This window comes from Chamaea fasciata, unplaced genomic scaffold, assembly GCF_029207755.1.
Source record: "Chamaea fasciata isolate MVZ Bird 193981 ecotype frontalis unplaced genomic scaffold, bChaFas1.0.hap1 SCAF_6, whole genome shotgun sequence".
Classification (NCBI taxonomy): Eukaryota; Metazoa; Chordata; class Aves; order Passeriformes; family Sylviidae; genus Chamaea; species Chamaea fasciata.
The window spans coordinates 65,265,794-65,289,754 of NW_027094091.1; the positions used below are offsets into that span (position 1 = coordinate 65,265,794).

General features: G+C 37.8%; 1 protein-coding gene across 4 annotated transcripts in view; it reads right to left on the bottom strand.

The window, feature by feature from the left end:
* The window catches only part of JADE1 (jade family PHD finger 1), a 132,862-nt gene that overhangs the window by 90,185 nt on the left and 18,716 nt on the right, over window positions 1-23,961 (bottom strand). For 3 of the 4 annotated variants that reach the window (XM_066186652.1, XM_066186655.1, XM_066186649.1), the window contains exon 2: window positions 22,653-22,775. The gene's annotated coding sequence lies outside the window, so the exon portion shown is untranslated. Of the gene's footprint in view, window positions 1-22,652; window positions 22,776-22,876; window positions 23,153-23,961 lie in introns of those variants that run through there. The other variant, XM_066186650.1, reaches the window with a different exon arrangement.

Sequence of the window (23,961 nt, forward strand, 5' to 3'; positions counted from 1 at the left end):
CACTTAGAGCCAACCTTATCAGCTAAGGATCAGTCCTTGTACCTCCAGCTGACAGCCAGCACCAACTGCACAGATATCCCAAAGCCTGAACACCTGGAACAAGTGAGGGTAAGCAGATCATGACAGGGTCATGGGCTGAACAACTTAACATTCATTTACACATTCAGAAGGACAAAAAAACCCAAAACAAACACACACATCACAAACAAAAGACTGTTCACAAAGATTTTGCAAATAAGCCTTTAATGGTGAAAAATGAAGCTATTCTTGTATCTTGGAACTCCTGGGAAGAAACATGCTCAATACCTCATTAACTTAGATGTTCATGTAAGTCCAAAGCCTTTCTTGGCCCGACATGTGATAACCAAGCCACTGGTTGTCTGTTGCTGTGTGTGTCCTAAATATTTATCAAGACACAAAGAACAACAGTTTGATCATTAGGAAACCCTCAGCATCAATGCCACAAGAAAGGGACCATGTCACATGCATTAACTTGTGTTTGAAACACAGACCTGAGCCAGAGCCTGAATTTCCTACAGTATTTATACAATCTCTTGCTTGAGTACAGACTTGGTGTTCACTGCAGATCATGTCAAAGGGGAAAGCTTAACCTTATTATGCCAACCCCTGGCACAGCAGTAACAAAAGCTGTCGTCTGTATGAAATGTGCCTACTCAGACCAATCCCTCAGCCACATAAATTTTGATGCTTCAAGTACCAGCATATGACAGACATGCAATCCTGAGCTTCCTCTGCATGAAAGAGAGGTTTGGAAATGAAGCAGGTGGAATACTTCATTCTGCATTCCTAGGTAAACTTTGTATACAAGTTTCTGACAGGTGACAACCTCAAATGTAAACATCGGATCATAGAAATGCAAGCTCCATGAAGAGCGGATCACAAAAAAAACCACCAAAAACAAACAAAAAAACACCACCAACAACAAACCCCCCCTCATCTGTATATTCCGAAAGACGTTTGCAGGTTTTTAAGCCTTGCAATACTTTTTATGTCATGCCTCGTTTTTTTCATGGTGTCATAGAGTTTCAGCCAGGACAGGGTTAATCTTTGCAGTAGCCAGGACACAGATGATATTCTGTACCACCTCAAATCAGTGCTGGGAGCAGGAGAAAAAAGACTCTCTTCAGGAAGAATAGGCTCCATCCAGTTGTGAAAATGTGGCAGAGGGAACCATCCAGTATTTCTGTCATCAGAGGGATGTCCCCATGTGAAATGTTCCTTTTCTTATACCTTTTGTTATTATTATTATTGTTCTTACTCTTCATTTCTTATCTCATTGCTGTTTCCAGCAAATTATTCTTATCTCAACCTTTTATGCCTCCAGCTGGAGGGGGGGGGGGAGCAGTGTGTGGTTTTTAGTGGGAGTGCTAAATTGGAGAATACCATTCCTAAACCAAGACACATGGGCAGGTATATTAAAAAATAGTTTTAAATGTAAGGTGTTTTAGTCTGCCTTATTGCTTGGAAATCCTTGCAGATCGGTGTACAATGAGTTGCCTGGGCTTAAAAGCAAAGCTTGGAATATCAGGGTGAAGAGGAGATTAACTGTAGCATCAGAACATATGCAGGATGAGTTTCTGAAGAATGAATCTATAAGCTCCAGCTGGTTTGCCACAGATGTTTCTTCAAAAATACAAAATTATGAACCATTAAGCCACAGATCAGAGTTCAACAAACATGAAACCTTGATAAATGCAGAAGTTACAATTTTTAAATTTTTCATCAATAACACCAAAAAATAGAAGTCAGTTTGAAATGAAATTGCCATAAAGCACACCCTAGGTTTCTATAACTCAAAAGACAAGTAAAAAGATTTATTTTTTAACCATTTGGTAGAGATTTTTGTTATAGCAGAACTGTTTGCAGCCTGTCCCTATAAAATGGATCAGTCTGGCACAAGTAAATATTACTAAGCAAAGGACAAACAGAAGATAGGAGTTAGAAAGAAACTTAGCCAACTCCAGCTGCCCCTGTATGCGCACTGAAAAACTCCATTAGAAAAACTCCATTAGAGTCATCATTTTCAATTTTATTCTATTGTTCTAGTTCTGAAGTAGCATTTTAAAGTTTGTAGAGAATTAAGTCCTGGGTACTCAACACTTGACGTTTAATGCATGAGTCCTTGTCTATATCCTACCCCCAACAAAGTGAGCAAGAGAAAGCACCAAGCAAGCTATCAGCAAATAGTGATATGTCTGCAGAAGGCACCATCTCCACCATCAGGAGGACTGAAAATGTGACTCAGTCCTTTTGATTCACAGAGAGGTTCTAGGTCAGTCTTACTGTCAGGGCCAAAGGCTCTCAGGATCCAGGAGTTTCCTATTCTAGATTTTAGTCACCTTAGCAGCTGGTCAGACACCAAGTCCAGTAGGTTTCAGAGCACTGTTCAAAACACTCTTCTAGAAAATGGTACCATGGAACTCCAGGGACTAGAAGAGTATTTTAAAGAGAACCAAGAGTTCTGATGTTTCTGGTCATCAGAATGATCATCAGAATGATGTACTGATGTTTCACAAAGCATTCTTTCCACTGTCTTCTGTATGTTTGAACATAAACCTCACACAGTAATAATGGTTAAGTAAGTCAATAAATGAGACATTAAGAACATTTATTACTATTTATAGCAGTAGAAATTGTGACTTTTTTTAAAAAAAGTCTTTGAAGATCCAGAGTCCAATGCTTACAGATACCATCTTTTGTATCTGGTACTTTAAACGGAAATTAAGATAACCCAGAAAAGAACTGGAATAAACACACAGCTGGTAGTCAGATCTAGGGGATTTTATATAGTGATAGTATAATATGAAGTAGCACATTTTCCAAATGCTGTTTGCATCTTAATATCATAAACTTTTAGCTGATCATTATGAAATACTCAAACACATTAAAGTTTGCAATACCCTTTTCAAAGCTGATTCATGATCATTATTAGGAATTATCCATAAAGTCAATTCCAACATTTGCCAAAAAACTTTTACAACATTTTCCTTTTAAAAACTAACATCAGGAATCAATTATAAGCTTTAGCTCAAGTGACCTTATCTCTTCTTGTTGCACAATACCAAAAAGGGGCCTAATTCTCTCCCATATTTGCAGTCTCTCCCTTCTGCACTGCCTGTTAAAGCCAAGCTGCTGGATCAGCCAGCTGCAGGCTCCTCTGATTTAGAGATCTAGGAAAAAACTCACTTCCTTTTTGGAATGAGTCCCTCTTGCCTTTCTCATTTTAGCAGTCTCGATGGAACCACAAGGTTATTCTCCACTCTCACACCAAGATTTGGCCCTTTGACATTTTGAGTCATACTAAGTAGTCCATTTGTCTTTAACAAGATTACTCCTTGATTATCTCTTTGGAAGGCAATTGATCAATCAATACTAATTAATTCATTTAGACAAAAGAACTAGCATCCAAATGCATGTATTCAAAATTGAATGTCACATTTACCTCCAAGTCCTTAAATATTTTTAGTAAGGAATCTACAGAAGTGAACATCTTATTAGGTGCCAATAGCTTCATTAGAAAATATTAATCACCTTTATGGCTGCTTCTTACTAGTGCCTGAAGTGAAACCGATTTGAAATATGAACAGCAGAATTAGAAAAGACTGACTTCCTACAGCTATAGCTCTCACACTGGATTCTCCCATGCCCACAAAAGCACTGAACTGACAGAAGCAATCAGGGCAATTCATACCATTGCTGCCACCTACAGATTATCTGGTAACAGATAAGGGCTGAGCTGACACACGCTCCCCTAATGAGAGCACTGATAGATGGCTGGGAAGGAGAGATGGATTGTATTTTCACGAAGCTCATAGAAATCAAGTAGCTTAAAGATGGATCCCCATCATCAGCTTTCGCTGAAATTGAGGGAAAGAAATTAAGTAACACAATGAAAGGATGGCTTCAAAAGTTATTAGGGGAGGGACAAGAACCAAGAAATTACACCCTCAGTCTCATTTCCTAAAGAAAATAGGCTTATAATGTTTAGATTATTGCCATATACACACCCTTGAAACAGGTCAGACCATTATGAAGTCATACTGCAACATTCTTCACATTTTACTTTTGTTAGGAGAAATTAGAACCCTGTCAAATGAGTATGACCTAGTAACTCAAGGAACCTTACCAGGCTCTGCTCAAAAGAAAACCCGTGAATGGTTGAATTCCTCAGTCTGAGGGGTTTAATTCCCCTCAAGAACACTGCTCAAGACACTGCAGCATGATTGTCCTACAAATACTTGCAGTTTCCCCCTCAGTTCACAGAAACCTCACAGATTACCACTTAGTTGTCATTCCAGGAGAGATTTTATTCCAGACCATCCCATACCCGGAAGCACAAGGCCAGTGAATCTCAGAGAGCATTTTCACCAAGTTTCTCTTCCATTATTTTGAAGTGTGTGACCAGGCCCATTTTAGCACATTTACAAGGACTGCTTGGGAAGTCTGACATTTACTAAGCTCCTGCTGCGCTGATATTTCAATTAGTTTATTTCCCTTTCTTCAGCTGACAGCAGCTGATCTGGCTAACCAGCTTCAGAATCTCTGCTAAACTTTATTGAGCCGTGTCCTGAAGGAGCTACTTCATGTCTTTGGCATTAAAGGAAGCTTCAGCAGACTAGGATTCCAATTTTGTCCTGCTCCTGACTGTACTGTAGCCATTTGTTAGTGATATATTTAATGAGGTCAGCATAACTCAGCATAATGTACTCCTATATATATTTAGTATTGATTTCCTTCTCTTCTCTAGCAAAGTAACATTGGACAGACTGCCAAAATATTAATTCGTTTTCCAGGCATTTTTCTCTTCCAAAGGTTGATTCCAACAGTTAGATTTAGAAAATTTAATCTATCATCTCCAAAAATGTACTCTAGATCCAGGTGTCTTACTGTTTCTGCCTCCTGGTATCCTTTTCCTCACACCAGAAAGCTGGGCTCTGAGCTCCTGACAGCTATTTTCTTCAGCATTAAACTCTGAATTCAGCATTTGCCTTTCTTTTCAGGTGTTGCCAGTGAAGAATCTACTTCTCAGCAGCAGCAGGCCAAATCACTCCTCATCCAACTGACTGTGAGGACATTTTAAGCTCAGAACTGCTTTCCTCAAATACTCACAGAAGTATATTTTTCCCAGGAAATCTTATCATTAATTTCATAGTTTTTGGCTAAAACATGTCAGCTAGCATCTGTTCACAAGCCTGCATAAGGCACACTCCCTATTTTATACAGATGGCATTACATTATTTTTAAGCAGCCTCTGTATAAGATAACACATCTTCATCCAGCTTCAACAAAGCATTGAAGTAGGTAAATTGACCAATGTATTTCAGCATCTCCCAGACACAACAGCAGCTAGCTGGGAAGAACCTTCCCTTCAAAATATCATGATCCACAGATATCCCTTACAAGCCAGCTTAAGATTTGCTAAGTTTTCCTTAAAACAGCCTTAAACACTACCAAAAAAAAAAAAAAAAAAAAAACCCAAAAAAACCCCAAAGAAAAAACCTAAAAAACAAACTAATCCACAAGTACACCTTCTTCCTTCCTTTCTTTCATCCCACAGGAGAACTCCAAAATGGAAAAGGATCATTTGGAAACAGCAATTCTAGCATGCAGAGTTTTCTTTAAATATAAGCATAAACATTATTTATCTAAGAGTATGAAAGAAAAGCTTCCAAGAATTCAGGAAACCCAAAGGATACCAAACCAACAGTAATTTCAGTTTTGATTCTCTCCTTGCATGTAATGTTTTCTGTACCATTTGGTGTGTTAACATCAAACATAAATTAGAAATACAGTCACTGCAATCAAATCAGCTTTCTGAAACATTCCCTTCCACTTTCCCAAATACACATCGCTAATTGCATGTTAATTTTTGTACTTTTAATATAAACTAGGAATTTTCTCTCCTTGTTTACTATTTCTAGTGTATTTAATTAGCTGCATTGATAGACATTTGCCTCCATAGGATCTATTCTTAATGAGACTGGAAAAAGCTTCCAAAGCTCTATGATAAGCTGTTCTGAAAAGCACACTCTGCTTTTCCCAAATGTCCCTTCCCAGCCTCTTTTAACTGCCCTCCCCTTCCATCTTGTAGCTTACTCCTAAATATTTCTAAACTGATCTAGCAAAAAAGCACAGTCTAATATTTCACAGGTGCACTCGTGCTCTTGAGGGTAAATGTATCACCCTGTCATCACTATGGTCAACACATTCCTCACAATCACATTATCAGCTGCTTGTGTTGTTTCTGTCCTTACGGAGTGGTTGGGAATGCACACAACTGCCATGTGAAAGACTTCCAGGTGCAAGGTTATAGCTTTGCATCTGTTTTGCTTCTCATGAGAGGTTTGTTTTTTCCTCTCCAATCTTTATAGGATTTCCATGTGGCCTTATTATGTTATCACTAGCACGTGAAATATATACAGTCTTTAAAAGAAGAGAAAATACTATGCAGAGTGAAAGCAATGCTGGATTACAAGACTAAGGTGATTTTCCCAGGGTTTCATTAATAGAAACACTTGAAATAAATTATTCCAGGCTTATACTTCCCAATGATTATGCTACCCAGCACTCTCAGCTATCCTTCATTGTCTTTTTTCTTCCAGTTATGTATCTGCAAACCTTCTTTTAACTAAAACCCAAGAGCTATCTTCCTTACAAGACATCAGTGTCAAAGACAATCATCAATTAGAAAACTCCATATGTGAATTGCCAAATGATTTCCAACAACACTTCCATTTCTCAGTTTAATTTTAAGGAAAAAATGTCATCCCTTCACGACCTTAGTGGCACTTGGGTCTACATCTGGACTTTGCATCCTTATAAAAGATGGGAAACAAAAGCTCTTCTACATCTGGATCCAATCCTGGAAGTTGAAGAGAGTCCTCAAAGCACACTACCAACAGCAGATTCTGGATTAGATGTTTTAGATTACAAATCAATAAGGGGGAATGACACTGTGAATACAGATGCAATCCTCAGTTAATCCTTCTGTTATTACATTACAGGCAGTTGTCACAGAAGTTCACAACTGAAATCTTTAAGTTTTTTTAAAAGAGGAAAAAAGCTGATTCTGAATTTAGATAAACATATTTTCAAGCACTATGCAATTCACTTGTTGCTAATGAAAGGGGGTTTTGTTTCATCTGAACAATTAATTTTAAAGGGTTCCTTGTCATCGATTTCATTAGCACCTCAACAGTATTAGATGCAGGTTTGCTTGGCTAAACACACAAATGGAAATTTCATGACAAATCTTTAGACTTTGTCACTGAGCTTTTATAGAATCACGGTCTGTCTTTTCTTGTTTCACCTATCACAGTTTGTTTAATGCAATTCTCTCCTTTCTTCACTGTGTGAGGTAGACAAGTACAAGAGCATTGGCCTCCTTTAACCTCTCCAAGTATCATTTTCCAGAATTCATTCACATATAGAAGTTCTGAAATTATCTTATAAACAGACCAGAACTTTTACTACATATCAGAAAAAACAATCAATTTCTTTCTATAAATCAGTGTATACTTAAACTCGATCCAGTGAATATAGTAAAGATCCCTAAAATTTATTTGTAGGTAGCAATCCTTGCATCTCTTGTCACTCAACTAAAGAGCACATGCAGTTTTAGTAGCTGTTATGTTAGAAAACACAACTCAGTCACAATTAAACTATGCCAAAATTGGAGTCCAGAAGATTTATACTCTGCCAGACTGCATACAATACTCTTGTAACAACTAACATACAAGCCAAATTCCAATAAATATATTCTTACGAAATTATTTGGAACTCTGCAACGTTAACCCTGCTTTGGATTTCAGCCTCCGTTAGCGCTCCCTGACAAGTAGCTTGCTGTTACAATATCAACTGTGCTGCTTTTTGAGTAGACTATAGAGTGATATTTTCTCTACTGTTTAGAGGAAAAACTTGTAGAAAGCCATAGGCAGAGAGGAGAAACAGAAAAGAGATGCCCAGGGAGGCCTGTTTTTTCCCAAGGCTCATACAGCTTCATCAGTACTTAGTATCACTGAAGAAGCTACTTTCACATACAAAAATAGTAGGACAGAATAGCCAGTAACCTCTAAAATCATTTAAATGCAACTATTTAAGTTTTATAGTTTGTTATTGAGACATCTTCAAAATTCCTCTGTAGTTAAAATTCAAAGTCATTTGATAAAATGAAAAGTGACTTTATTCTTAAGTATTTTTTAATAATAGGACTTGCCAATTTACTTGAAAATTAAGAAAAATATTAAATAAAAGTACTGTAAATTTAGGTAGAATATGTTCCAAATGTTACAATAAAATATTTGAACATTTACATGCAAAATTGAAACTTCCTTCAGTAGGGACTTCTGAACAGCTTTCCAAAGCATGTGTTACTAGCATCAAAATCCACTTTCTATCTTCTATGGATTCAAGCCACTAGAGACCAACTTTTTGTAATATACCTACAAACTAAATCTTTCAGAAAATAATTTTGTTCATTTTGCCTACATTTCACCCTCAGTGTAACCATACTGAGATCTAACAAGAAGCACAGGAACAGGTAGGTATAAATACTAGTGTAGCTCTCCTTCCTAAAGAGGCCAATCATGTAACATAATGCTTTTTTACCAAGAACAATTTTACTTTCCCATGTAAAATAATTTACCATCATCTCAAGAAAAAAAAAAAAAAAAAAACAAACCTCATATGACACAGGTTTGCATTAAACTGTCCTACACTGACGTTTAACTCATTTAGGGAAGACTCTTACCTCTGTAACCCATCCCTTGGAGATCCAATGGAGTAGATCAGGGATTCTGGAAAAACAATGGAAGACCAAGCCTATCCTCTAAAAAACATTAAGCCAGCTGCTACATCAATTAGATTGGAAGGGGACAAGTTCTCCAAAAGGTGGGATAGAGGCTCAGCAGATCAGGTGGGATAGGCAGCTGTTGTCCCTGGTAGAAGGTTTGTGCTGGGTTACAAACTTGCTCTTGGAGCACAAGCTTTTGAGACCCTGCAAATACAGCAAATCAAAATATCCATTGTAAACGCTGATCTAGTCCTCACAGAGAGCATGGTCTAGAGGTACTCAAGCTCTTTCTGGGTTGAAATAAGAGGTTTGAGGACATGATCCAGTGCGGTGCTTCTGTACCTATACTTGTACTATGGTCTTTTTATGGAAATTCTTCTGCTATCAGGGTCTCCTATTCCATTTTCTGTTGCCCTAGATAACAGGAAGTAATACACCTAGTTAATTCTGTGAGGGCTCACATCCCATTTCTCATCCCAGTGAGCTCAGTAAAACTGGTTGAATAAACTATATGCAAAGGGTGGTTGAGAAAATGGCATTTAGATTTATTTTGATCCAGTCTGACCATAACATTTTAAGGTTAATTGCTGTAAAGTTTTCCTGTTATGGACAAAGTCAACTGCTTGTGTGGTTATACCCTTGAAAATTTATTTGCAATAGATACCACTATATTTGCTAACACAAATCACATACACCAGAGACAGAAGTGGGATAGAGACTGCAACATCCCCAAAGAATGGTCACTCTAAATCCCTAGTAAGGTACTTCAGTAATAGGGAATTACTACAGTAAATTTAGTTTAAAATGGGAAAACTCTTATTGCTGCTGATAATGAAGTAATTACACTGACAAAAGAAAATACCTTCAGGACTTTAAGTTTGTTATTTGCAATGCTTTTGTCATGGAAGTTCTTATAATCTTGGAAGAAATACAATTAAACTGTCATTGATAAGGTTCTTGCCCTATCACATGAAAATCAGAAAATGTTCGTAACCCCAAATATCAGATAATACTAGCAGAATTATTTCATACTATGCTTGTCATTGTCAGTAAACAGCATTTCTAGCAATGATTTAAATTTATCAGAAACTGGCATAAATTCATAATCTCATGGATATGTAGCCCATTACAATTCAGTGGACAATAGATCATTTACACAAGCATCTGAAACTATATTCTCAATGCAGGAAAGCTGTACAAATCATACCAGGATCCCTATGACAATGGAAAAAGCAAAATGAAAGCTCATTCGCATTGCACTGAAGAGAAATATATGAAGATTTTGTGGGGTCCTACAAAGCCCAGTAATGGTTCAGATCTCCAAATGTACAATACCCCCTAACGGCAGACAACAGCAGCAACCAATCTCTGAAGCTATGGCCCAGGAGTTAAAGTTAAGAGCTTGAAGAAATCATTGAGCTTCCTCATCCATGACACAATGCAAAGGGCAAAATAACAGTGTATTTTCTGGCCATTTGTTTTCCACAGAGAGGAAAATTAGTGCTTCAAGGGAAACTATTTCCTGAAGACATTCCTGAAGCATTCCTCTTCCACCTTTGGATGACATTTTATAGTTGTTAGAATATAAAATCTTATAAGAGTTTATCTGGATTTCTCACCTAATAAATATTTGAATTATGATGATTTATTTGTGATTTTAAACTCATTCTCATCATGTCAGATATTAAGAAATAAAATTTCTCATGGCTTTAAATTAGAAATCCATATACTCGTATAGAGCTAGACGACTCTGCATTACACTGAGTATTATTTAGAATCAGGTTTCCATATGCAAACCCAAAGTGTTGAACTGCAATGAAAACCTGTGAAAGCTTAGACTTTTACTCCCAATCCAAAGAAAACTGGAGTAAAAATGTGATATGTAAACAGCAAAAGGATGGATGGATAGATGATGGATAGAAGGACAGTTGGACAGATAGAAAACAGTATTTTGTTTTTCTGTTGAAGGTAGTTAATGGTTCAGCCATGTACAAAAGAAAAGGAATAGAAACAAATGTAACATTTACGTACATTACAGAATGGTAATGGGGATTTTTTAATTGATGTAACAGTGACAGTAAATGTGGTGTACTAGTAAAAGCTAAAACTTGAGGCATCATCTGCAATGGTAAGCTTTGCAGAAACTGTTTTTTAAGGAACAATTTGAATTAAGATAGATTAACTTCCTTATAAAAGGTGAAAGACCTTCAGAAGTCTGATGTCCATGGGCTTTAAGAGCATTTCCTGATGCTGATTAATGTTTGAAATTGAACAACATAGCTCAACCATCATCAAGAGGTCAACCTAAAGAGAGCTTCATTAACGTTGCTAAGAAAATGGTAAGAAGTTTGGATTGGTGAAATTCTTCACAAGGGAAATGGATGGCTAAAAGGTAGCTAAGGTAGATGGTTGAAAAGACAGAGCACTCCGTATTTGAAACACTGAAAGTTCCACGCCCATCCTGAGCACACAGCAGCTGACAGTCACCAGGTCACAAATTACCTGACATTACTTCTATGGAACTTGTCAGTATTCGGCACTAAGTCACCATTTTCCTTCTCATAAGAGATTATATATTTCTTAATGTAGCTATTTCTTTTTAAATAATTATATAGATGAATTCTCAGTAATTAGAAGGCCTTCATTTTACTTTCCTGTGAAATTCCTCAGACTACCAAGCCCTGTACTTCTAACAAAGGGATGATTTCTAAATAAAATCAAGGGACAGTCTTTCCTTACATCCAACAAAGAAGTGATTGACAGCTCAAGAAAGCATATTAAATACTGTCCTTGGAAAGACTGTTTTTGTTCTGGCAGTTATGTTTACAATGACAGTAGGTAAGCAGTAATGTTACTGCACTTTGTGCTGAAGCCCAATGCCTAATTATCTCAGCCAAACATCCTGTCCCAAAAAGCAGGTTTATGAACCATCCTAACCCCAAATATTACTTCAAATTTTGATTAATTTTGATGAAGGAAAAAAAAAAAAAAGGTTTCTTCATCAGTTTTTCACAGTTCAGCAAGCAAACACCCACTTGTTGAAAAACAATCTTACAGTGAATAGCTTTCACAAAGCAAAATATTGTTGTTTGCTAGCTGTAAATCTAAGTGATAAATCTAAGCCTATCCTGTACTTAAGCACTTCAACCAAAAGAAAATATGGCCTTTGGTGTATCTATGTGTTTCAGAATCTGTATTTCTTAAGTACCAATGTTTTACCCTGCCTCTCAAGCTGATATGCTTAGCTGTACTATTCCGGGCTAATGCAAGAATTAGGTTAGTCACCAAGAAAGGAATCTCAGTGCAGACCATCCAATCCTGAAAGTTACGATTAATACAAAAAGACACTCACAACCAAAAGGAGAAGAAAATCAGCTGCTCCATCTTTTAAGAAAACCAATTTCTACTAAGATTTTACACGGAAGAGATTGTTGGGAAGGATTTATTGTTGGTCTTTTGGAAGCAGAGAAATTCTTTTTCTCTAGCTTCTTTTTTATATTATTATTATTACTATAAAATTTCCTATCTACCAGTTAGAGGAACTAAGTATATTTAGCTGAGATTGTAGGTAACTTCAATATAATCTTAAATAGCTACCTGAGAGAAAAATCTCTCATAAAAATTAGAAAGGATTTTGCACTAATCTGTGGGAATGGACATTTATCTTCTTAATCATAAGCCTTTTATGTGGGTTACAAAACAAACAGCACATTCCTTCTCCTTGGCATAATTCAGGAAAGTCAGTTTCTGCTGTTAGAATCAAACAAAATTTAATTTAATGCTGAAAACTACTAATATGTCTAAAGCAGTGCTTGTTTCAGGCAGTCCATTAAAGATGTTGACAGCTATTATCTGACAGAAAATAACAGGCTTACAATTAACTAAGCATTGCAGAGTTCAGACTGTAAAAGAAAAATTGAAGATATTTTATTGGAAAAAGCTTTTCCTGAATGTTTAAAAAAACCTGTCTAATTTACCAAACAGTTAGGTGTCTGAAACCCACTAGAGAGATCTTCACTTTCTGGTGCTTGACACTAAACAGGATTACAGACATACTAATTCTATTGAAGTTTGTGCAAACATAAGGGATCGAATTAACTCCAGCAAAGCAGAGTTCCACCTATCTGACCTGAAAATGTTGATACTTAGATGCAAATAACCACAAACACAGTAACACTGCAAGGAACCCTCACAAAACCCAACCATGGTTGTCTCACAAACCATTTGGCAGAGACAGCAAGATTTCCACACAAGAAGCAAGCTCTAAATTCAGTGCTCATTTCTGCATGCTATGATGTTTTTGTAGAACATGGAAGCCTTGCTGTAGAGATCAGGGTCATCAGCAGTGGACTCTGTACCTTCAATCAGTCATTGAGAAGTGTTTTTTTGTGGGTATGGTAAAAAAACTAACTCTGTTTTAAGCTGGTTTATATTTGTTGGTAACAGAGAACACCAAGAGTTGTAGTAAAAGTGTGGTAAAATTAGCTGTGGTTAAGTTTTGTAAAATTGAGTCCTTCAGAAATTGATATCTGGCATTTTTATTGAAATAAGCCATGACACCTGTAAATTTCAACTCCTTATACCAGTGGAAAAATGATGCCCTTAAATGTTTGGAATAAGTCCTGTTTTATTCTATTTATATTTATTTTATGACTTACAAGTCTGACACACAGGCAAGCAGACAGATTCTGACATTGTATCTGAGAGTATGTCTGTAGTGTTTCTCAAAGTTAGGATGAACTTCAATGGTCAGATTTCCATGGGAATACACAATGCCAAAGCTCCAATCCCCCGAAGCCCTGAGATACATGCTCAAAATCAAATATCAGTTTTGCACAGTGGAATAAATTGATAGATGCACTTACATTTAGGCGAGTGCCTCAGTGAGGGGTTGAGGCACTAGGGTTTGGGGCTTTTTTTTCCTTACTGAGGACGCTTTTTATTTCAGGATATCACTGATAAAAACCTTATCTGAGCAGATTTTTTATACTTTTCTATATGTGGATTATGCTTAGATAAGTAGACAGATAGACACATGTAGATAAGGTATTTTCCCCTAAGAATGACAGATACATGATACACTGTCCTGTCAAGCTCTATCCTAAGCTAATTTCTTCTGACTACCATCAAATATTAATGATGTAGAAGATGCTTCATGAGAAAAGTGTATGTGTTAAAATTCTAGGTAGAAAACATCAGAAAAATTGACACCTTTCAATTAAAAATAATGAAATATTAATCTGTAGGGAGAATGTCAAGATTTAGTGACTCAGAGTATACATTAATGAAAGCAAAACTACCTAAAAGGAATTGCTGAGCAATCACACATAAAAATGACCTGCATAAACAATTTGGTAATTATCGCAGAAAGCACCATTAAAATGGAAATCTGTAAAAATAATTTGTCTGAAGCATTTCACTGAATTTGCATATTTACTGTCTCTTAATTACCTCTGAATAACAGGTTTAATTTTCACCTAAAAATGGTTTATGTTTATCTACAAATATAATTTAATTATTATCTTTGCACTTCTCGTATTAGCTACACAGAAAACCAGAAAATCACCATGGAAAATCTATGCAAATTACATTAATTTCATTGTACTTATTGTTAACACCTGTGGGCTAGTTTCTCCACGGATACAAATTGGGATAGTTCACTAATCTCAATTGAAGCAGTCTTTTGCCAACTGAGCAGCTAGCCTTGTTTTGTTTCCATAACCACGTGGAGGTAATTTGAAAGTGCATATACGAGACTTCTTAGAGAAATTATTCACATCACATTATAACACAGCTGTGTTTTTAAGCTGAACTGTAAAATCAGCCATGAAAACTCAGATTCTGGAGTGAACTCATTCCAGACTATGTCTTTAACATACAATCCACTTTCATATTCCCAAGGGTTTCCTACAAACTCTGCTGTCACAGCATATCTGAAATAACAGCTAATGTCTGGATAGTACTGTAACTTCATTTCCCTAACAAGATACAAATTCTTGGATAGAGTAGAAAAGCTCAAAACTATACTCAGTAGTGTGAGAGGAACTAATAACTCAAGGAATATGACATTTTTATTAAGCACCATGGCCTAAGTTTCCTCGGGAACCAACTTTAATAATTTGGTAGTACATTGCTCTGAAGGGATTAATATTATTTACTTATAAGCATGGCTGGAAGCAGGACTGCTAACACATCCTGTACTCTTTCATCAGCTCTGTATCCGATTTGGGCTACACATAACTCAGAAGAATCATCACAGAGTGATTTCTCAACTATCTGTGTGCCTCCAAGCACAGGCAAGGGAAAACTCTACCATGCATAAAGAAATGGCCTTTAATATCACAGTACACCTTTTAAAATACTTCCCTAAACTAACTCAGGAAAGCAGATGAGCAATTCTGTCTGTTTGTTCAGGAAAATATTGCAAATTCTACACTGTCATGTATAAGAGGATCAAACTGGGGCCATCATCAGTATTAAACACTGTTCTCAATACAGATTTTACTTTGCATTCTCCATAGGTTTTTTAAATATTTGATAATAGTCCTAACTGCTCACTGTTGATAATCAGAGGATGGCAGACTTTTAAGAAAATGGCATAGCTGTAACACTTCAAAACAGAGCATTAAGATAGAAATAATATATTCAAATGTGTTCTTAATGTGTCATTGATGAAGCTAATCTTATTTAAGTTATAATAACTTCAAAATGCCTTTATAAATACCTAATTTTAAAGGTATACCAGCATCAAATTCTTACAGAATCTAACATGCAGTTATCAAACATCTACATTTATGACAACTGAGTAGAATCAATGTCTTCCTGTTTTGAATTCATTTAATTTTTGTTTGACTCTCAAAGATTGATGCCTACTGGGGTTCAACAATATGTTTAAGAATCCCACTATTAGGCCCTTTAAGACTTAGGAAAGGTGACTGATCTCCCTATCTCATAGTGGGAATTCAGGGAGGAATTTTATGTTTAAATGACATAAGAAAAACTAAAATATGTCTTATGTGGAGTGTGTTTGGCACTTTGTGTGAGCAGAAAATGTGAACGTGTTCATGCTGTAGTAGCACCAAAAGAAGCCCAAAACCTGTGGAGGGAAGGAAGGAAGCCACATTAAGGGCAGGTACAGGAATACATGTAGACAATAGGAGATATCAAAATGCTCCCTCTTACAAAACGGAAAGTTCCTTTGTGTTAATAATTATCTCAAGCATTAGGAGAAGGAATTAGCTGGTCTCAGCCAAGAACAAGGGAATCAGCTATGGCTGATTGGCAAACAATTCCTTCATTTATGTCACCTCAATCTACTTCAGAGAGTCACTCACATGATTAACTACCTTGGGTCTGCTGCTGATCATAAAAATATTTTCCTTGACACCTCAATAAATATGGTTTAGAGATTACAAATTTCTGAGATTTTCCAAAGTAGAGAGACAGAAATGAAAGAGATACTGTCATACTGTCAGGTCAAAAATAAGGGCTGGTGGCAACTGCTGCCTCTCTGTATTTAGGCTGCAGACACACCCCTGCAAACTGACACTGGAGTAGGCACTTTTTGTGAAAAGAGGATGGCTGCTGCCTGAGAACACCAGTAACAGAGTTCAGAATACTTCATAATGTTGCAAGTAAATAAATCCTTACACAGTTATCATAACATCAAAACACTGTGTTAATGCACAACACGTGGAAAACAGGAAAAAGGATGGGAAAACAGCATTCTAGGCCTCCAGGTTTAGTACAGCCATTAATGGATCTGGTTCTATTTCGTCAGTGAAACATTTTGAGATGCACACGAGGGTGAAAATGCTTGGTTTGGCTTGAGTCAATATGAGAACATAATACCACCCAAAGATGAAGACTCTGCTCCTCTTCTCTGCTTTTCCTACCCAGCCACAGAACAGATCTTTAAGCCAGGTCATTCCAGTGATCCAGTTTACTGTGCTTCCTAAATAATACTATCCTGGCAGATCTGAGGAAGCAGGCAATTTAAACACAGGACACATGGAAACAAGCCACTGAGGGAAGATGACAGTTTCCTGAGTTGGCTTTCTTGGGGGAAACCAATGTCTGGCAGGCCTGCACATTTAGCTCACATGTATTTTCAGAGAGAACAGAGTTTAATTACTTCACTGGTGGCATACCTTGGTGCTCATTAATTACCTATTTTTGCAAAAGAAACTTTACTAATTACCCTTCTTTTTCTTTTCTGAGCCAGCGTAACATCATTCTGCTACCTGGAGGGGCTGTCTTGCTTCCTTTGTCCTTATAGTGTGAGCCCCATGAAAGGTGCTTCAGCTCCCTCCACATCACAGAGAACAAGTCACTTCTTTTGCTGGGTTACATTTGTCTGGTTTAGTGAGTGGAACCAGGTTATAGTAGGATCAAACACACACAACCAGCAACAAGGAAGCAAACTGGAACATGTGGCCAGGAGAAAGGGGAAATTGAGTTGATCAGCACTGCAAGCCACTAAACCAGTTCAACATCAGAACAACAACAAAGCCTTCCTCTGACTGAAGATAATAACCAGTGGCTCAGTTACTGTTGGCTGTAATATTTGCCCAAACAGCTAAATTTAACAGAGAAACTCTTGTCACTTTTTTTTTTTATTTTCTTAGTATAAAGGGTATAAGTGAAAAGAGCTGCAGTTCTCAGTAAAATAAGCCCATCTTCTTGGCAATGAAAGCCAATAATCTGCACCACAATAGGCAGTAGCAGCAGAGAGTATCACTGGTGTCCTTTGTAACCCTGATAGCAATCGATGAGGAGATACAGCTAAGAATGAGCTTTTTGTGCTAAGATCACGAGAGAGGATTTCCTCAGTTCCTCTCCCTGCCCCGCTGCCCCCTCACTGAACTCATCACCCGAACTGCCTTCTAGGACACACAAACCTCCACCCCCGCCAAATGTGCGGCGGCTCAGTGCTCTTCCTGCCCTCTCCTTGGGAAAAGCAGCACGACTCCTGGCCACGGGGCAGGGAGGGTGAACATTTCCATTAGAGAAAGACAACACGGGGGTAAGGAGGACCCAGCCCTGTGAGGAGGCCAAAGGGAACAGGGAAAAGGCAACAGGGGCACAGTTATGCTCAGAGCCAGACCGTGCAGGCTGTGACAGAGCACAGCAAAATCGAGCGCCACAGATACAATCCTGGCACGGCAGGAACCAGCAACTGTGCCGTGTACATTTAGAACTGAACTATTGCCATGTCTCACCATATGCTGAAACCACCCACTGCTAATAGCAAGGATCCTTCAGATGTTGTTTTCAAGCATGAGAAAAGGGTTCAGAATCGGCTGGGCTCTGTCTGAAGATTGTGGGAGGATAATGGCCACAGGAAAGAACCACAGCTGTTCCCATCTTAACATCTGCAGGTTTACTTCCATTATCGTGTGACTCCTCTGGGCATAAAGAGCCAACCTGTTTGAAGGGTGCCCTGCAGATACTTTTCTAAATGCAAGATGATTTTACATGAGCTGTATCCTGGGGTTTTCTTAAAAAGAAGGATCAAGCAAGCCTTAATCTGGTTAAATTTTGTTATGGATCCAGACTGATGCCAATTAAACCACAAGCATATATGGTCTGACTTTTGTGGTACAGCAACATGCCACGTGAGACTACAGCAAGAACCAGCAGCCCAGAATGCCAGAGTGACAAACGAGTATTTTCAGACCTACTAAAATATTTAATTTCATGTAGTCGTGTGTAATTCTAGAAAATCCAAATGTAGCCACAAAAGGATTTATTTTCTAAGGACATCATCTTATCGGGTGTATTTGAAGCAAAGTGGCTGTTGAGCCCTTGGGAATGAGCACTGTTTAGCTCTGAGGGCTCCAGGCACTCAGCAGTGCAGGGTGTGCTGCCACCTCTTGGCCATTTCCTCAAAAAAAAATTCCTCATCCCCATTTTTAAAACCTCAGTAGTGCATAACATTGTTCCTTTTTCCATAAAATCCTTCTGTTTTGGAAATTCTCTCTACCTTCTTTTAACTTAGAAGTAACATATTGGCTATTTAATATCCTTTGTCGTATTTGATCATTAAGCCATTTTCTTTTTTAACAATGCTAAGAAGACTTTGTGCTTGATTAATTTGAAATAAAAACATTATTACAGTTTCATTCACCCTTACAATAACACTGATATTTGTGTCTGCAATCTTTTGATATTTCCATCATGGAGAGCTATTAAATAGGTCTTTCGTTAAAATAGGTGTCACAAATAATAATAACAACCAATAATCCTGCTGTGAACCATAAGACTGGAAACCAATATCCTCAGAAATCGACAGCTTTCGGTATGAGACAAAAAGCTATTCAGTCCAACAGCTACTTAACACAGGGGATTGATTTTCTCCAGTGAAAAAGACCCACAGCTTGCATTTTTCTGAAGTCAACAGGAATTCTGAAGGAAAAGTGCCAGGTTGAAACTTCTCAGATCACATTTGCCACTTCCCTGTATGAATTACTGAATTTCACTTAACTTCCTACTCACATGTAAGACTTACACACAGCTCATATTCTAGGGAGAAAAGGCAAAATGCCAGTTCTGAAAGTTTCCAAAGGTCCTACTCTCTGGAAATAAGAATTGAAGGAGAACAGACAACACCTTGCCCTGTCAGGCAACAGGAGAGTAAACAAGCATATGTACTTTCGTAACTTCAAATCTGTATCAGTTTAAACTGTACAGCATTCCAAGTCACCACTCATTTCTCTTCTCCGGGGTCACAACCTTCTTAGCAGGACCTGCTGCAGTAGCTCAAGAGTTAATTACTGATTTTGCACTAAAAGAGGGTAGATTTCAACTACATATAAGGAAAAAACTTTACACGATGATCATAATGAAACAACGGCACAGGCTTCCAAGAGAGGTGGTGGATGCCCCATGCCTGGAGACATTCAAGGTCAGGTTGGATGGAGCTCTGAGCAATCTGATCTAGTGGAAGTGTTGGACTGGATGAACTTTGAAGCTCCCTTACAAACCAAACCCTTCTAGAATAACACTTCTGTAGAAAGGTGGGAAAACTGGGGATTTTCAGACAGGTTAAGAAGCTGGCTTGAGTTCCTTCAATAACTGCTCTTTCTCCTCCATTTCCATAAAGATCTTACATCCTTTCCAGCCACAAAGAGAATGTTCATGTGAGGATTCCCCAGGGTACAGGACATATTTTTAGTTTAGTGACAAATTTTTTTGCAAAATTGTTCCTTTTCCTCAGAGGGTAAAAGGCCAGGGATTAATTACTCTGACTGCTGCACTGGACCCTTATTGTTACATTTTCAAAGCTATGCTTGTGTTGGCAACACAAATCCTGTTATTGTTACAGGATTAGTGTGCATAACTTTCCAAATGTAGCTTTGAAAATGGAGCCAAAGAACATAATTTGTGTGTACTTTCTGGAATTAATGTAGGCTCTGATTATTGGCCAGTCGTTCAACAGCACTGTTGTACATGCATCTTCTGATGTCCTATCTCTAAACACTCACTCAGACTTGTCTGGATTTCTTTAGTAGTGGGATATTATTAAATAAAAGGAATGATAAGATATCAGTTAACACATACCTCTTCATTTGCCAGTGATAAATACAATTTGTCTTGACTCAGCTAACACTATTCTTGGCTTTTCCTTTTTTAAAAGTCTCTTAGGAATAAAGAAAAAAGTGAAAATAATTAATATCATTATCTTTATTATTATTTAGTTACACTAGAAACTTTAAGCCTGTGCTGCAGTGATGGAAAAAATATGGCACTGACATTGCCAATTCCCTGGTTCCTTGAGTCTCACTGAACTTTTTCTGCTGTTCTAAACTAAAAGAGGTTTTGAATCTTATTACATTACACAATTGCTTCAGGTGAGATCTAGTTTTCTCCCTCTATTACTGTGCAGCATCTATTGCAATCATCGTGGTACTTTCAAACTATAAATGCTTAAAATTTTTCTATGCCTGTGTTAGCAACTTTTAAATGAGAATGGGCTTTTTAACCATGGTTTTAACCATTGAAATCATTAATAACGGCCTTGACAGGAAAATAGAGGAAAAGAAAAGAATTTGTCTTATAACAGAGAGAACATCTAGTTTCTGTCAGTGGATTATATTGAGGCACAAAGTGCACTATCTCTCCAGCACTACCACTTCTCAAGCAGTTCCAGACATGCCTGGTGATGTATCATCAGACTCCTGGCACACTTTGAGGAAGCCTAGAAATTGGTACCACTTTAAGCAGGCATTTTCAGGTTTCTAATTTTGGCCTTAAGTGCCCTTATTTTGCATGTGTCATACTACAGGCTTATACGCTTCTCCAGATTTGGTTTTTATTCCTGACATTGTCATTCTTTTTTTCCTGTTTATACAATAAAGTAGGAAGTTGGATGCTGTTGGTATTCTGTGCATCAGCAGGGTGAGAGGGACTCATTAGGGAAGTAATTCTGTTCCCTGTGGTGAATCCTTCTTCTGAATTGCCCTCTAGGTGGTAGAAATCTCTTCCTCCTAACAATTTCGGAGTGTTCTAGGAAGGCTAATCAACCAACACAGGCACTTGCCTGGAAGTGCCTTGAATGAGGCTGTATGAGAAGCCCCCACATTACTAAATAACACCACCCTTGCATGGGTCAAACAGCAATATCTGCTTTTATAAAAGAAGGGAAATTGTGGTAGTTGTTTTATCAGCTATTGGCATGCTCACATCTAATACAGAGCTGACATGCAGTCAATATAAAAAAAACATTTATCCCACAAACCACATTTCAGGGATAAATCTTCCATTGACCTTTGCTTTCATCTTTTGTCAAAATTTTTCAGGATTTAAATATAATCCAACTAGAAAGAACAGAGCTTATTTCTTTGGTAAGTAATAATAATTTCTCTTGCATTGGTGTGGTATAAATACAGACAGCATTCAAAAGTCTTACAGCCACTTGTGCAATAAAGTTCTTTTTCAGTGTGATTTAACATCAAATAGTTTTAAGGAACCCATTTATAAAATTTGAATTTCAAATGCTTATTCCGCTGTCAAAAATCTTGTATTATGTTCAGACAGCTGAACTATAAATCCTCCTAATTTTTAAACTGTACTGGCCAAAGACCTATATCATTCATTAGATAAGGATAGTGACTACCTCACTTAAAATGAATCCTAGTAGATGACAGGCTGTGGAGGGAATATTTTTGAGTGTGACGTGAGCCAGAAATAGTTACCTAAAGGAAACAGCATTGAGGGGTAGTAGATATTAAAGAGGGAAAATGCCTACATGATGATGCCTATAGGAGGCCATTCAGTGTTTCCACACAAGCAATATTTCTTCCAGTCTTGACTACAATCCAAGACTTCATACACTCACACACACACATATATATATATGTATAAAAAATGCACATCCGATCCTGGGCTATATAATTTAAAACATAAATTAAAAATCCTTACATATATTAATCCAACAGCTGCGGACCACTTACTATGTCACTCCACCATTATACATTAGAGGAAATAATATTGCTTACAATACTGTATTGTTTTATTATTTTACAGTATTATTGTTTAAATACCTTTGTCTTGCAACGTATAGAAAACTGATGGTGTAAATCAGTATCTTATGTCTCATCTGGCAAGAAACAGACATTTCTAAAGGTTTTAATCCTCCGAGGACAAAGTAATAATTCAGCTCCAATTTTTGCACATGCCTGTTGTACACAATATAAAAAAAAAACAATGGGAATGTTCACATGAATAGATTTAAGGCATATTCATAAAATTGGAAGAACTATGGCCTTAGTAGGTACATGGATTATTGGAAGCAGAATGGTCTGTAATGACTACACATGTAGGGTACACAAAGACCTACCTGCACGTGAGCAATCACTTTTTAAAGCAACTTAATTCACAACAGCAAGATGGAGGGAGTGGTATGAGATGTTCTTCCCGTGCATGGCTAAGGCAGGAATAAAAAGCCGAGTTCAAATTCAGCCTGGAAACAAGAAGAAAATGCTTTCAGTTACGTTTTGGTTTTGCCCACAACAGTTCTGCTGCCATTCAGTATGCACCCACAAATTTTAAGGTATGGGGTACCTCTCATCAGTTGTTCAGATGCATTTCAGCCCAGAATGCATCAATTGGGTCAAGAGAAGTTTAGAATTTATAACAGAGAAGATTGCTGCTGTGGGACATCTCTGGCATCAAGCCCTGAGAGCAGCCCCCTGTAACTGCTGGTCTACACAACCTCCATTGTTCTCTCAGGTTTCACAGCTGCAAAGGTTGCTTCCTCTTCCAGAAGGCAAGAGCTCTCCTGCCACTCTCCCCCCTGCAAAGCTGCACAGCAGCTCCACGACAGGAAGGATTTTGCTCTTTCTGTCTCACCCTGGGGAGGGAGGGGTGCTGGCCTTGCTCATATCACCCTGCCCAGAACCAATTAACTTGGCCTGAATAGCCCAGTGGGTCTCAGGTGGCCAGGACTTGATAAGGCATTTCCTCTCCCTGTGCTGGTCTGGAGAAAAGTTATTTGAAGGACACACCTTCTAAATGAGATAACCTTTACTTATTTATTAAAAAAACAACTTCTGCCTTATAGATGAGAGTCTGAAGATAGGCCAAGAGCATATGAAGTGAACATTTTAAAGTCTTGTTTAACTGACTGCATTTTTCAGACACTCTTGTGGGTTCCTAAGAGGAACCTTCACCTAACAGTTTCCTTTCACACAGGGTAAGCACATTTCCCAAACTCTTAAGTAACTTGATCCCTTTCTACACTGGCATTCCCGTGTCCCCTAGCAGAAATCCCCTGCAATTCCCAGCTGATGACAGTCTGGAAGGCAGGATATTTGTGGCATAAGGAAACAACAGTTTGAACAAATATCTGGAGTGGCCTTAAAAGGAGTAATTCCTTAAAAAGGAGTCTATCCATGCTTAAGCTTATAGGGCTGATGTTCCAACACCCTGCTATGGCATAGTGCCATCTTGTGGGCTACAGCTGCTCCTGGCAGAAAGCAGAGGAGACATGGAAGATGGAGACAGAACAGGTGTTTCAGGAAAGAAACCAAACCCCATTTCATCTGCTCTGCTCCTGATGTAGCAGAGCATTCAAAGCAACCTACAGGCATCTAATTACCATAGCATACATTTACCCTTGAGTGCCTTCATGGCCTTTTTAAGCAACA